The sequence below is a fragment of the Brachionichthys hirsutus genome, chromosome 18, assembly GCF_040956055.1.
Source record: "Brachionichthys hirsutus isolate HB-005 chromosome 18, CSIRO-AGI_Bhir_v1, whole genome shotgun sequence".
Classification (NCBI taxonomy): Eukaryota; Metazoa; Chordata; class Actinopteri; order Lophiiformes; family Brachionichthyidae; genus Brachionichthys; species Brachionichthys hirsutus.
Window position 1 is genome coordinate 2869229 of NC_090914.1, and position 14051 is coordinate 2883279.

Consider the following 14051-nt stretch of genomic DNA (forward strand, 5'->3'; position numbering starts at 1 on the left):
GTCGACTCTCAATCTTCTCTAAATCTGCACCGGATTTGGTCTCAATCTTTCACCAGCTTTGCATTTATGACTGCAGATCCTTCATCAGCGACTGCCTGCAGAACAAAATTCGGTCTTTAACTTGATGCCATCTCAGATCAGTTGAGGTATGAAAAACTAATTGAGCTATTTCCCAGCAGGTAAGCAGGCTGGGGCCGGTGGTGCAGCTGTCAGAAAGAAAGAGCATCCTCAGAGAAATTAAGTTATGAAAAAGAATCGTTCAACCAAAGAGCGAATATTTCCTCTGTAATGGAGAAAGAGAACCCGCTGGACATCTGAACTTTCATTATAACTCCTTTGATACGTCTTTCATCACCACCTCACTGTGTTCTTTGAAGGCTGCGTGTTTTGCACAAAGAAATGTACAAATAATATATACTATAAATATCAGAGGCTGTCCCGAGCAAGAGATTTCAATACCATATTTTAAAAAACAAATGCACCCACTGGGGGTCGCCATTCAGCCCAGCCAAATGTGATGCGAGTAAATCAAAGTGTGGGTGAAGCCGAACTCTTGATTAATCTGATAATATATTACCCACAGAATCACATTTCTGACACCTTAAGCCTGCAGGCATGAATAACGCACAGCTCGAATGTCTCTGAGGCACTCACTGCCCCGCTTTTCATGAGTAGCGCAGCGGAAACAGATGATGAGTCACATTTGGTTGTCAAGTCAAAAGGCAGGTACGCAGTTGCATAAGAGCGCTTCGGCTGGGGCTGTCTGATTATCCTGCCTTTGAAGAAAGCGTTCCCACTTCCTTTGCCTCGTCCGGGGATTCGTCCTCGTCCTCTGGGTGCCCGAACTCAGCCTGGATGGAACCAAGCTGCAGTTCATTCAGAGGATCAAAGTCGCTGAGTATTGCTGTGGCTGAAACATCGGCGCACGTTTGCCTTCATCCTGCAATTCGTGCTGATTGCATCCAAAGTCATTGCAACTGTTTAAGGTTAGAATTTGGGGGTTTTAACCTGCTTATATTAAATTAAAGGATCACATCATCGTTAACAGGATTACAGCACATGCAGACTTTGTCTTTCCATTAAAGCATGTAAATCCTCCATTCGCATGTGATTTATTGATTTTCTATACTGTGAATAAAGAGACCGGAGGCTTCAAGGAAGTTACTGATCAGCAGCTCGACTGTATAAACCATAGCTTGTGTGTACTTCTCTGGGTTACTGCAACCTGGGATGCTTTCTGCAGCAAGGCCACAGCCGGAACTTCACATGATTATCATGCTTTTTTCATTGAGGGCTCGGAGTAGAAAGCTCCCCATGAACAACCCAACTAAACAAAAAAGACTTCAAAAAGACCTTTAAAGTCAACATCAAGATCATCAAGTCAACGTCAGCTAATTCACAGCCCTGAGAAAAAGAACATTCTTCATCAAAAGAGCAGATTATGGAGCGGATTACAGGATCACATTCATATTTGGCAGATAGATTGTTGCATTACCGCCTCCCATCTCTCTCTAAAGCTCCTCAACTTCAAAGAAAGGAGACGGCGGCGATGTCCCGGGGTTTCCTTCTTTTTCTCCGTGTCCTCCTCTCACTCTTTATTAAGTAATTTGATTCGGCTGCCAGTTCTTTCTGTCAATAAAAGAGATGAAGGGGGTGGAGAGGAAGAGCTCGAGGGGAGAACCGCTGTGTTAACTTCGTCCTTCCTTTCATCACCTTTCAAGTTGAATTCCAAAAGACCGGAGAAAGCGAGGATGTCACGATTACTGTTACTGTAAAGCGGCTGGGAAACATGCAAAGCCCCATGCACTTAGGACTTTGTTGCTCACGGGCATCCACACATAATTCCTCTCATGTACAGCAGCCCATTAAATACATTAAGACATTCATACACATGCAGTTATATGTCAGTGTATGACGAAATCTAGAAAAGAATAAAGAAAGTTTAGAGGAGGACAAAGAGGGTAAAACAGAGAGTTCCCATGCTCATTATCGGTCATCACACCCTGACCTTACCCAGCGTCTGCATGGGGCGACCGACCCACAGCCTGACAGAGAAGGTAAGCTGCTGATTAATGACGTTTCACTACAGTATTCATCTGCGTACAATCTGTTACCTTCATCAGCACTCTTGCCTCGACTCAGCAATGTCGCCGTGACTTTGCAGAACTCGTCCCAACTTGTGATTGTGTATTTTTTGGGCCAACAAACATCAGTGTGCTCTTTCGTGACCCCCAGGGGAGATAAAGAGCGGTGGGGAGTCAGATGGAGCGGTGCAGCGTAGAGCTTGGTGTTGAGGGCAGTGCATGCACATTGGGCGTGCATGTTTCTGTCTGTTGCCTGTGTGCATGTCTAGTTAGCACACATAGGTCTTCAATGATTTTATTGCAATAACCCTCACCAGTAGACGCTGTCAGTTTTCAAATCGCTTTCATTTATCTAGATTGTCTTTTCCACGCGCACCGACAGGGGGCGCTGTGGATCTTTTTCAGTCCAACTCGACAGTGTGAAAATCATCAGTGTCTGCCACAGTGGAATCCTTTTCAGTGCACAGTTAAAGTGTTTTATCAGATGCAGACGTTATTGAGTGACTGATGAAACTTCCAGAGACAGAGTTGCTTGTAGAGTTGAGTGATGGAAAGGCAGAGACATTATGTTGATATCTGCCTGTGGGCACGTTTCCTAAATCATCCAGCAGTGCAGGAAAGCCAAGGGAAATCAAGAGAAGCCGCTCTAAGTGTCAGGATGTCTATAAAAATGTGGCACACAATGAAAATGAAGTGGCAAAAATGCACATGAGGGAAACACTCTACCATGCAACAAGTCCCCTTTAATGAAATAAAAACCCAAACCCAAATACCAATAAGTCATGCGAGCATTTAAAACTCTGCCTTTGGATTTGTGGTAGGCTTGATGGGAATCTGTCAGGTCGTTAGTGAGGTAAAAACAATCCAAAATGTTCATGAACGGAAATCCAGTTTATTGAGATCCACTCCCGAAAAGTAAAGGATCCTTCGTTGTTGCGTGTTCAACCCTCCAGCCTCTGACTTCGATGAACGGTAGCAGCCTTTTTGTGGTTCAGCCAAAAGACAAATAAACAGAGAAACAAGCAAACTCCTTTGGGGTGTTTAGGAGGATTATTCTACTATTCCTCGCACTCCCTCCCGCCCTAACAAGCCCACCACGCCGTGGCTTCTGTTCTTACGAGCCTGTCGTCCAGGGGGCCTTTGCAACTGAAAGTCATCCGAGAGCACGCGTTGGGTGGCGTTTGATTCAAAATTCTGCAGAAATATTGGACATGTCAGAGCGAGGGAGCAATGAAATCCAACAGACGGATTGCACATTCAGGGAAAGGCGGCGGTGCAGTCGTAACGCTGGCTGTCAGCTTGTGTTAGGATGACCACAGCTTCCAGCAGCCTCACACCAGCCAGGCAAGAATAGAAGCACCGCTCTGCTTCTTCTTCTATTGTTTGAGCTCTGCTACATTCTCTATCCTCCTCTATGTGGCTGTGATCATGGACACATCTTGACGTAACTCTTTTATGTCCCATAGTGCATCACAGCGGTGCATTTATTGGATTGATTTCAGCTTTCTGAACAGACACGGGATCCATTCAGCTGAGACGCCAGTGAAGGCGCCTCAGGCTTGGAGTGTAATCGTGTTCCATATTGCTCATATTAAAGCTGCAGGAGGGCATCTGTGTGTTCTGTAATGTATCATCTAAACATGCTGGTGTCAGCTGGCTTGGAGCGATGGTGCTATTGCATATAAGACATGATAGATTCAGTTTGGAAAAGCAGACAAACTTGCTGCGTTTAGGGAGAAGCGCAAATGGAATAACATCAGCAGCCTGGTTAGTTTAACATACATGATTGTTTCAGCTGCATCTCAACCTAATTCTAGGGATGTATTTGCACTGCCATTAAGCTTCTGGGATTAGTCAATGAACGTTTTAAAATACAAATATTACATTTTAACTATATTCTCTTTTGCAGTTGATTTGGTTTGTTTCTGTCATTTTTTAGTTTAGATTTGATTTTTTTTTTATGTTCTTTATGTGTAAATATTAAATTATAAATATTGGGAGACCTTCAGACTGGATTAGGCTTTTCGGGTAATTGTCCACCTCCATAACTTCTGGGTTACCTATAGTCCTAGCTGCCCATATTATTTCTACCATTCCCCTGATATAGATGGTAAAACCTTCACAATGGTGTGGTAAAACCTCAAATTCTTGTAAAAAACCCGAATGCCGCACACCTTGGTTTCGAACCCAGGATCTTCTAGCAGGGAGTCAAGTGCACTACCCACTACACCACCTAGATGTTACCCCGTCAAACATTAGGATAAATAGACAGTAGCATTGTTGACTATAGACCAGAGGCACTGGTTTTGAATCAAGTACGACGTCACCTGGTCGGAGACACGCCCACTCCACATAACACAAAAGGAAAAAGCACAACATAACAACACAACAACACAACAACAGAGCAACACCGTACAACACAACAACACGCTGTGGTCTGAAAATACCTCAAGTTTCCTCACCTATACGGTGGCGTAGTCGGTAGGGTTACCGGTCTACTGCCAGAGGAACTGGGTTCGCATCCAACTGTGGGAGTGGGGGTGGAGTAGGGGCGGCAGGGTAGGCCTAGGGCCTTACCTGGGCGGAGTGAACTGGACCACTGGTCCACTCCACTCCGCTCAGGTGTGCCCTGGACCTACCCTGTTGCCCCTGCTCCATCTCATTCCCGTAGTGGGATTCGATACCAGGGCCATTTTGCCCCCCTCTACAGTGCTGCCAACTATGCCACCGTGGAGGTGAGGAAACTTGCCCTGTTATTACAAAGTAATTACTATGTAGTAAGTTGATATTACAGAGCACCGGAACATTAACTTTCTGGCCGTATGTGACCGTCATTAAAATTGTCCCAAATAAAAGGGAGGCTACTCATGTTGTATGGAAAGGAAAATAAGTCAATTCTATTTTGGGTCTCTGGTATTGTTCAGGGGGCCAGGCCAAATGTGGAAATGGGCCGGATCCGGCCCGCGGGCCGTAGTTTGGGGACCCCTGATCTAGATTGTCTTTCTATCAGGACAGAAAATGAACAACAACAGCAGTTAATTATTTGGTGTAATATAAACCCCTAATTTTCCAACGGTAAAATTAAACTCAGGCTAAATGAATGTCCCTGCCCTGTGCACTAAATTGTAAATTTTTAAGGTCTCCTGAGCTGACTAATGATGTGTCCTGTAGGACGTTGCTGGAATCTATATTTATATAACATGTTGTAGCTGAGTGCTGAGGCAGAGGATTGTAAAATATGTTCTGTGATAGAAAAAATATTCCAATTTATTTTGCAATCTGTCTTTGCAGATGTTGATGGGTTTTTTTTTTTTTTCAGAGTCCTGATGGAGCCTTTAAACAGAAGAAATTCCCCTCCTAGAGGCCGCTAGCTGGTTGTTTCAGAAGAGTAGAGAAGTGAGCGGAGGTGAGAAAACCTTTAGAGAAATCACACACGGATGCGATGTTGCACGAGAGACTGGGCTAATTGAACAGATCAGCCTTGCAGGCAATGCTGAAATAACAAGAAGGCTCCAGATCCCTGCGAACCTGAGAGGAGAAAAGGGAAATTGTGTTATTTTATTTTATATAAGGCAAAATGAGAAAATATTACCACACTGGTCTTGAAAAAGCTACATGATTGGATCCATCCAGAGATGATGGGACCTGGGCTATAAATGAAGATGTGAAATTTTAAATATGTTACTGTAATGGAGGCTTTAAAAAAAAAATCATTCACTCATGCAAAATATCTTCTGAATCTGATCCAGAATGAGGTCAGGAAATCTTTGCACAAATTTTAACATTGAAATCCTCATTTACGGATTCAAAAATCAGTGAAGAGGCACTGAAATGAACATGAAACCTCTAATGGCTCTATTAGCTCTATTGGTGCAGGTGGTAGTGCTGTGTTTTTGGTCGGATTCGTGCAGCTCTGGACCAATCCCTGCTGGGTGCAATGCCTGCCGGGTCTCCACGGTGATGAGAGGGAGAGTGGAGGTATCCAAGGGAGACGGTAGGCGTGATTGGATCCACGGGGAGCTTTGTGGAGGAGGTGAGGGAGAGCTTGATGTCTCTCAATGTGGGGGGAAAGGCAGGGATGAGTAGACGAGAGGAAACTTTTGAAGTAAAATGAACAAACCAATGCATTTAAATTAAAAACTATTAACCATACAATTAAAGCCTGCATTTTTAATCTTTATTTAGAAAAACATCTACAACACAAACCTGCGCCAAGTTGATGGGGCTTTCAATGTTAAAATGTAATGCTGCTCTTCCTTAGTTGTCTGTGTGTTTTTGCTTTTAGTTATTTCTTGACGCCAGCCCATCTTTCTGTGTATTTCTCAGTAGCTCGAGCAAACAATGCGTTCATAGCAGCTTTTCCAGCGCCGGTTATCAGCTACCCCTGCTTTGCATGGTGTGCAGACAGAAATGAGCATCTTCTCCCAGGGAGGCGTGATGAACAGGAGGACGCTGAGGAGGCAAATGCTTGTCTCTCTGCCGATGCTGAGCCAAAGGCTCGATGGTATTCTCTGTCCAAAGGCTGAACAAACTAAAGCTATAGAAAGTGGGAGATGACACAGAATGTGGTATAAAGGGATACAGAATATTTTGTACTTTCATCTGCAGCCATGCAGTAACAGGGAGCGAGGGATGAATGGGTGAGCTGGAAGGCTAAGGAGCCGATTAATCAGTTTGAGCACTGACTGGACGCCTCATCGATTTAGGGATTGTGATGATTACAGGCTCTGCTGCTGTGTGGTAATGCAAAAGGCAAAGCCAGCACAGCCTCTGCCATTACAAGCTGGGTGGTTCAGACACTGGCCCGTTGATGGCAGCGATCCATTCTGTTCAAAGGGCTGGAAGTTTAACTAGCGTGAACTCTGTTACACATGGACAAACAAGCAAGGTCTGCACACAGATCTGACAGGCTGGATCATAAATCCTCAGCGCCGGAGAAAAGAGCCACAAGTCAGTAAAACAGTAACATTTTAAGGGGATGAATCAGCTTCATCGACGGTACTGCACATCAATCAAGCAAGACCACGGCCCCCTTCAAAGGCCATTTTCGTTCTGTTGAAAACACATATGGATAAAACAGAGCAATAACCACCGGAAATCTCAGAGGGTGTAGTTAGAATTAAAGCCTGCATGATCTTTATCCATCTCCAGGACTACTGAAGGTCAACTGGAATTGCGTTGCTAAACCCTCTGAGGTGGTGACCCAGGAGAAGAGATGCAGAAAGGCCGTTTGCGCTTGAATCTACAGGGCTGATCATCGTAGCTGAATTTTCTGCACTTTCCGTGAGTTGTTATATTTGGTGAAGAACGTTCTCACACAGATTACTACAGAGAAACACGATTGATAACTAACAGACTGCAATAGATGACTTAAATGACTTATTCCGTTGCTGCAGCAGACTGTGGGGGTGCTGTGGACGTTCTGTCCTTTGAGTGCTAAAGTTGTTTTGTGCACCCAAAAAGGCCACTCAAGAAGTCCCCATCATTCCACAGCAAGAGGCGATGATGCAAAGTTACAGAAGAACAAAGGCAGTAATGTGTGTGTGTGTGTTTTTAATCAGGCCATGACTGAACAGCTGCTGTGGAGCTGTCCTGTGTCTGGCTACATGCTATCAGCAGCACCTCCGAGTTGGTTTAAGAATAACGATTCACAGCCACAAACCTGAACACAGATCTGTTTCTTAAACAGCCTCCCCACGAAGGAATTACATCGACTGTCACACAGTACTCCATAAAGAAAGATGAAGATAGGAGCAGAGTAGAGGATATACAGAATATGACATATTCGCCACATTGATATTCATGATTTCTGTGCAGTCCATTAATTATGTTCCCAAGCGGTCCTCCAAGAATGAGCCCGTGTGGAGAACTCCTCCTCGTTGGACAAAAAAAAAAAATGAGTCCCTCTCAGGATAAAAGTGTCGACTCACCGCGGTTCACAAAGTAATTAAGCCTCAGACATTAACAACCGTGGAGAGAGGAAGAATTCAATGAAACACAGAGAGGATTTATTTCCTCATTCCAACTTCTATAGAGAATCTTCTTAATCTCTTTCACAGCTCTCGTTCTCCATTATCTGCTCCCTCCCTCATTTTGTAGTCCAATACTGACCAGTGGAAGTGAAGGAAAAGAATAGTTTTATTTATTTATTTTATTCTTGCAGTTCTCTGAGATCAATGCATTTCAATTTCAGGTTCAAGTTATCTTTGTCTGTGACTTTAAGACCGTCTGAATAAATAGTATAATATTCAGATTGATCTATACCAGGGGTCCCCAAACTTTTCCCTGTGAGGGCCACATCACTTTTCCCTTCTCTGATGGAGGGCCGGGGCCAGTTTGTAGGAAAAGTGTGATGATGGCAGGGGTGCCTAAACATTTAGGGGCCGAATGTGGAGGCAGGCTGTAGTTTAGGCTTCATCTCACCATCACAACTACACACAGTGACATGAATCGAGTGTCACACACGCAATGCCTCTCACACCCAAACTCAGTCTCTCTCCAGCACTATCACGAAGTGCAGAGGAGAAGAACGATTGGATCAATCAGCTGATCCAATACAGCTGCAGAGGAGCAAACAACAAACCTCAAATTATTGTAAAAAACCCAAATGCTGCACGCCTTGGTCTTGAACCCAGGATCTTCTAGCAGGGAGTCAAGCGCACTACCCACTACACCACCTAGATGTTACCCCATCAAGCATTAGGATACATAGACAGTAGCATTGTTGACTTTAGACCAGAGGCACTGGTTTTGAATCCAGTACGACATCACCTGGTTGGAGACACGCCCACTCCACATAACACAAAAGGAAAAAGCACAACATAACAACACAACAACAGAGCAACACCGTACAACACAACAACACGCTGTGGTCTGAGAATACCTCGAGTTTCCTCACCTATACGGTGGCGTAGTCGGTAGGGTTACCGGTCAGAGGAACTGGGTTCGCATCCAACTGTGGGAGTGGGGGTGGAGTAGGGGCGGCAGGGTAGGCCTAGGGCCTTACCTGGGCGGAGTGAACTGGACCACTGGTCCACTCCACTCCGCTCAGGTGTGCCCTGGACCTACCCTGTTGCCCCTGCTCCATCTCATTCCCGTAGTGGGGTTCGATACCAGGGCCATTTTGCCCCCCTCTACGGTGCTGCCAACTATGCCACCGTGGAGGTGAGGAAACCTGCCCTGTTATTACAAAGTAATTACTATGTAATAAGTTGATATTACAGAGCACCGGAACATTAACTTTCTGGCCGTATGTGACCATCATTAAAATTTTCCCAAATAAAAGGGAGGCTACTCATGTTGTATGGAAAGGAAAATAAGTCAATTCTATTTTGGGTCTCTGGTATTGTTCAGGGGGGCAGGCCAAATGTGGAAATGGGCCGTAGTTTGGGGACCCCTGCTTTAAAGAAAGGAAGGTATTCTCTGGATCATTTAGCTGCAGGAACCAGTAAGACTCGAGACTAAAACACTCCACATGAGCGTTAACTGAGTGAAATGTGTGAAAAGCAATGCATCTCTTTCTATATGTAAGTATTTTAGGAGGAAATGACTCTCGTGCGCTAAGCTCAACTCAGTCAGGCCCAGCAGAGCTCATCCTCTACTCTGCCGTTACTTCAGCTGACCTGATTTTCAGCTTGCTTTCCGAAGTCATTCTTCCATGTGCCTCCTTCTGTTTCTCCGCTGTGCTCTATTCCATCCTTTTCCATCCCATAAATCATTTTAAGTGTGAGAAAAGTCTCCACCGCGGTGCAGACACGCTTAGCTTGTGCCCCCCCTCCGTGTATTCCCTTCGTCATAGGAAAGGAACTAATCCTGCTATTGTGTCAAATGAATTGTTTTTGGGAATTGTCCATCATGCCACGTTCAGTTGGTGTTTACTGTCTTACATTTGCTTGAAGTGGAAACTGTGTCGTGTTTGTTGCCTCCGAGGATATTGCGGCGAAAAACTGAGCTAAAGGGGGGGGGGGGGGGGTGTGATCCCGTAGGACAGTTGCCCAGTCATTTTATGGAGGAGGACTTCCTTTCAAAGGAGCAAACCTTCCCCCTTTCCTTCTGTCCCTCCCGACACGCAGCCAAAACGGTAAACGATACAGAATTGTGTCAAATTATCTTTCATTATGCTTTCATGTGTCTGTTGTTTAGATACACGTAGTTACGTAATAATATGGACATTAATCTGCTGCGTAGGAACGCAGTCATCTACTTTACATTAATTCTATATATAGTTTCAGTTTTTGAGCAGTATTACGGAACAAATGATGCTTGAGAACCGAGGTTCCACTGTACTTTGATGTGATCTTCAAGGGAGGGGGGGGGGCTACCAGATGGAGGAAGTCCTCCACCATTGCTTATGAGAGCAGAGTAGCCAGAAGAAACAGGCAGATGCTGCACTGAAAAGTCCAAAAAGTCCCACTTGTGGCCTGATCCTAACTGTTGCTGCTGGCTACTTCAAGGATTAAGCTGATAGGAAATGCATTGATTATATTACTGCACCGTTAAACGCATCAGATGTTCAGCAAGGCACGCCATCGCATCATCAGCATCACTTCTGCAGATTTTAATTTGTGATGCATCACAAAGCCTCTCTCATTTCTGGCTGCCACTCTGCCCTTTTTCACTTCTTTCAGATTTGCAGACGTTGGGCCCTCCCTCCCTCCCTCCCTCCGTAGAATTAGATTTCGCCTGGCACATTGCTCCCGTGCATAAATCATCCGTTTTATCATTTCTCCAACCTCAATAAAACTCCTCTAAATGGAAATGCGCTGCTCTTTGTCATTACAAGAATAACCGCATAAATCAAGTTTGGTTTAAAAACCCCACCGCTATAATTTAGCATCAAGTCATGCGGCCTGATCAGAAGCACCTTTGAGAGGAGGCGGAGCTAGTCGTTCCTGCCCCAACCTAACTGATTACCATCAACTTAAATCAGAGACAGGCAAAGTTAGAACTGTGTTAGGGACAGCGGGGGAATCTATTCAGAGCCGCAATCTGGCGTGGGGCTGCGTGGAAGGTGGGGGTTACAAAAATGATTAATATACTCAATTATAACATTGAGCAGAGGTGTTATTCTTCCACATCTCTGAAATGTCCTCCAGATTTAAATCAAATTGCGTTTGCACCTTCCCCAGGGAGGCGCGTCTCTTTCTTTGTACGAACTTCACTTGTTTTTTTCTTCTCTCTCATTCCCTCCATCCTCCAGTTCATTAGGCGCAAGATGTTGATGAAATGACCAATCCGTCTGAGCCGTGGCGGTGGATGCCGCCGGAGGGGCTGAAACTTTCTGATGCCGATTAAGGCTAGTCTGGAGGTGGGGGGGGCATGCTCCAGTAGGACGAAGCAGATGTCTGAACAGCCGAGCAATGGTCAGGCAGGGTCGGGGCTCTGAGGTGAGCAATCGGAGCAGCTGTGCCCCGGTGAAAGCCACTTCTCGTTCCGACAGGAAAAACGTTAGTACGGATTACAGGTGAGTTTGGATTCTGAAATTACCCGGATGAATCACCAGATCAATATATTTATTGAAATATTGAAAAACGAGCACACTTCAAGACACCAGCAAACTAATGCAGCTTTGATGCATCTGTCAGAAGACAGGACCCCCCCTCACGTGAAAAGAGGAGCTCTTCAGTTTGACCCCCCCCCCCCCCCCCCCATTAAACACAGTGAGTCACTGGCAGCTCGAATGAAGTTTGCTGTTCTGGGTCTCCAATGTGCTTTTAAGACAGAGGGAGGCCCACTTTAAACAGGCAAGGCAAAGCCAATGCAACAAGGAGCGCTTGTTTTTGGTTGTTGTGTCCGGACGGGTATCCGGATCGCTCTCAATATTTAACGGGATCTAAGATCTACCTTTAGATTTTTTTTTTATCAAGATCCATTCAGAAGTTTTTCCGTAATTCTGCTAACAAACATATAAACAAACATCAAAAACATAAATTCCTTGGCGGAGGTAAATACTGATGTTATTATAAAAGTAGACAATTATTCTTGTGACCAAATGAATGACTATTTAAATACAGCTTTATCTTGTCACTACTTCGTATTAAAGGGAGGAAGGATTATTCTGTTTTTATCGAATCCTTATCACAATGTTTCGGCATCATGTGATCCGGAATGCTCGTTTCCCAGCCCCATAGGAATTCTTCGTATTCACATTCACTTTGTTCAATCACAGGAGTGGCCTTCTCTGGGCCAGCATCTAAATAGCAGGGGAAAGTGTGTGTGTGTGTGGGGGGGGGGGGGGGGGGGGGTCACGCAGGGCAGACCTACTTTTACTGCCAAATTCCACTTTGCGATAGTGTTCTTCATCATTTGCTCAGTAAAGTACACAACCGTATATTTTCCCATGACGTTTGGCAGGCTGACAGCGTCGTGCCTTTTTTTGTCCTCCTCAGAAGTTGAAAATGAGGAACAGATTGACCGCCTTGCCCGTTTGATGGATGTCACGCTGTTCATGCCTCATATTGGGCGGAGCTGCACCTGTGAGGGTTTGGAATTGGCCCTTCTTATCCATCGCCTCCTAATCGCTGCGTATTGAGCTCCGGCCCATCAACGGAGAAATGCTTCATCTTTGCTTTGCTCTCACTGGTCAAACAGAGATATTTCACTTTCTTAATTGCTTCAGCACTTCTTAGATTTATTTGCATATCAATCAGTGAAAAATTCTCTTTGGGAAGCTTTCTAATTACAGTTCACATTGCTGTGCAAAGCTGACGGCCATTCCGTCTTTATTTCTCTTCGCCTTTGTGGAGTCGGTCCACGCCAGCTTATTCTGGACTCACATGTTACGTGCATGGACCCCCCCCCCCCCCCCCCCCAAATCACCATCTCAGTCCTTTTCTGCAGTTAGTTTTGTGAAACCGGTCACAAAGTGAATTTCATCTCCTGTCCTTTTTTTTTTTTTTCTGCAGATGCTCATGCCTTTCAGCACTAAAACAAAAAGCTACGTCCTCGTGGTGTGTTCGCACGTCACAGACGCCGAGGCTGCACAGTTTGTGGTCCTTCCCCACCTGCCACTGTGAATGTGTGTCGCTTCACGATCTGTTCCCACCCTCGCATCTTTCCACTGTTGCCCCCCCATCTGTGCATCCGTCACTGTCTTATCCTCTTGCATGTCAAAATCTGTGTCTTCGCTCGCAAAGTGTTCATGAGGAGGAAATTATTAAGTTGTTATGTGTCCATTTTTTTTTCTGTTTCTCTGTTTGCATGGTCCTCTGAAGGGAATTTATAATGCTGTGCATGGCCTAAGATCAGAGAGGAGAGGTTGAAGCAGTGCTTTGTGGCCATATCAGCATGAAGCAGGCAGGTCTTTGTCAGCACCAAGCAAAATAATGTCTAATAGGAACAACCTGACAGGCAGAGACGGAGGAAAGGACGAGAAGAGACTGACGTGAGACGGTTTCAAAGAGGGGACAGTTGAGAAGTGTTGACATCATTGGCCTCACAATGAACTAACACAAATTAGCAGGACTATATTTTACACGGTGAGAGCGCGTTTCTCACTCAGTTGCAGTGAGTCCTATTTTGAGTAGATGTTTGAGATGCCGATGTGGTGGAGGGGGGGCACAAATAACAGAGACATGAAACAGAATGAGAGAAAAGAAGACCGCTTTTGACAAAACCAAAGACTAAAAGAATCTTTTAGACAAAAGATTTGACTGAATGACAAATGAATTTGGTTGAATTAATTAGATGCGGGCATTTCAGTGTCATTTAAAACAAACTCGTGATTGACAGCGACTCCATTTTGTTTGTGGAAGTTGAGTTCAGCAGAAATGTTTTATATTAATCAGATCAGAAGGCGAAAGATTCTTATCTTACGCTCAGTTTTTCACTCGTCTCTCTTAAATTAAGGAGCAAACTGCTAGATGTCACTTTGATATTAAAAGTGGCACAACTTTTGTACTAAAGTCTTCTCTGTGGAAGCAACAAATCCGGCTGAAACACAGAGTCCACTGGAATTGGAGATATTGC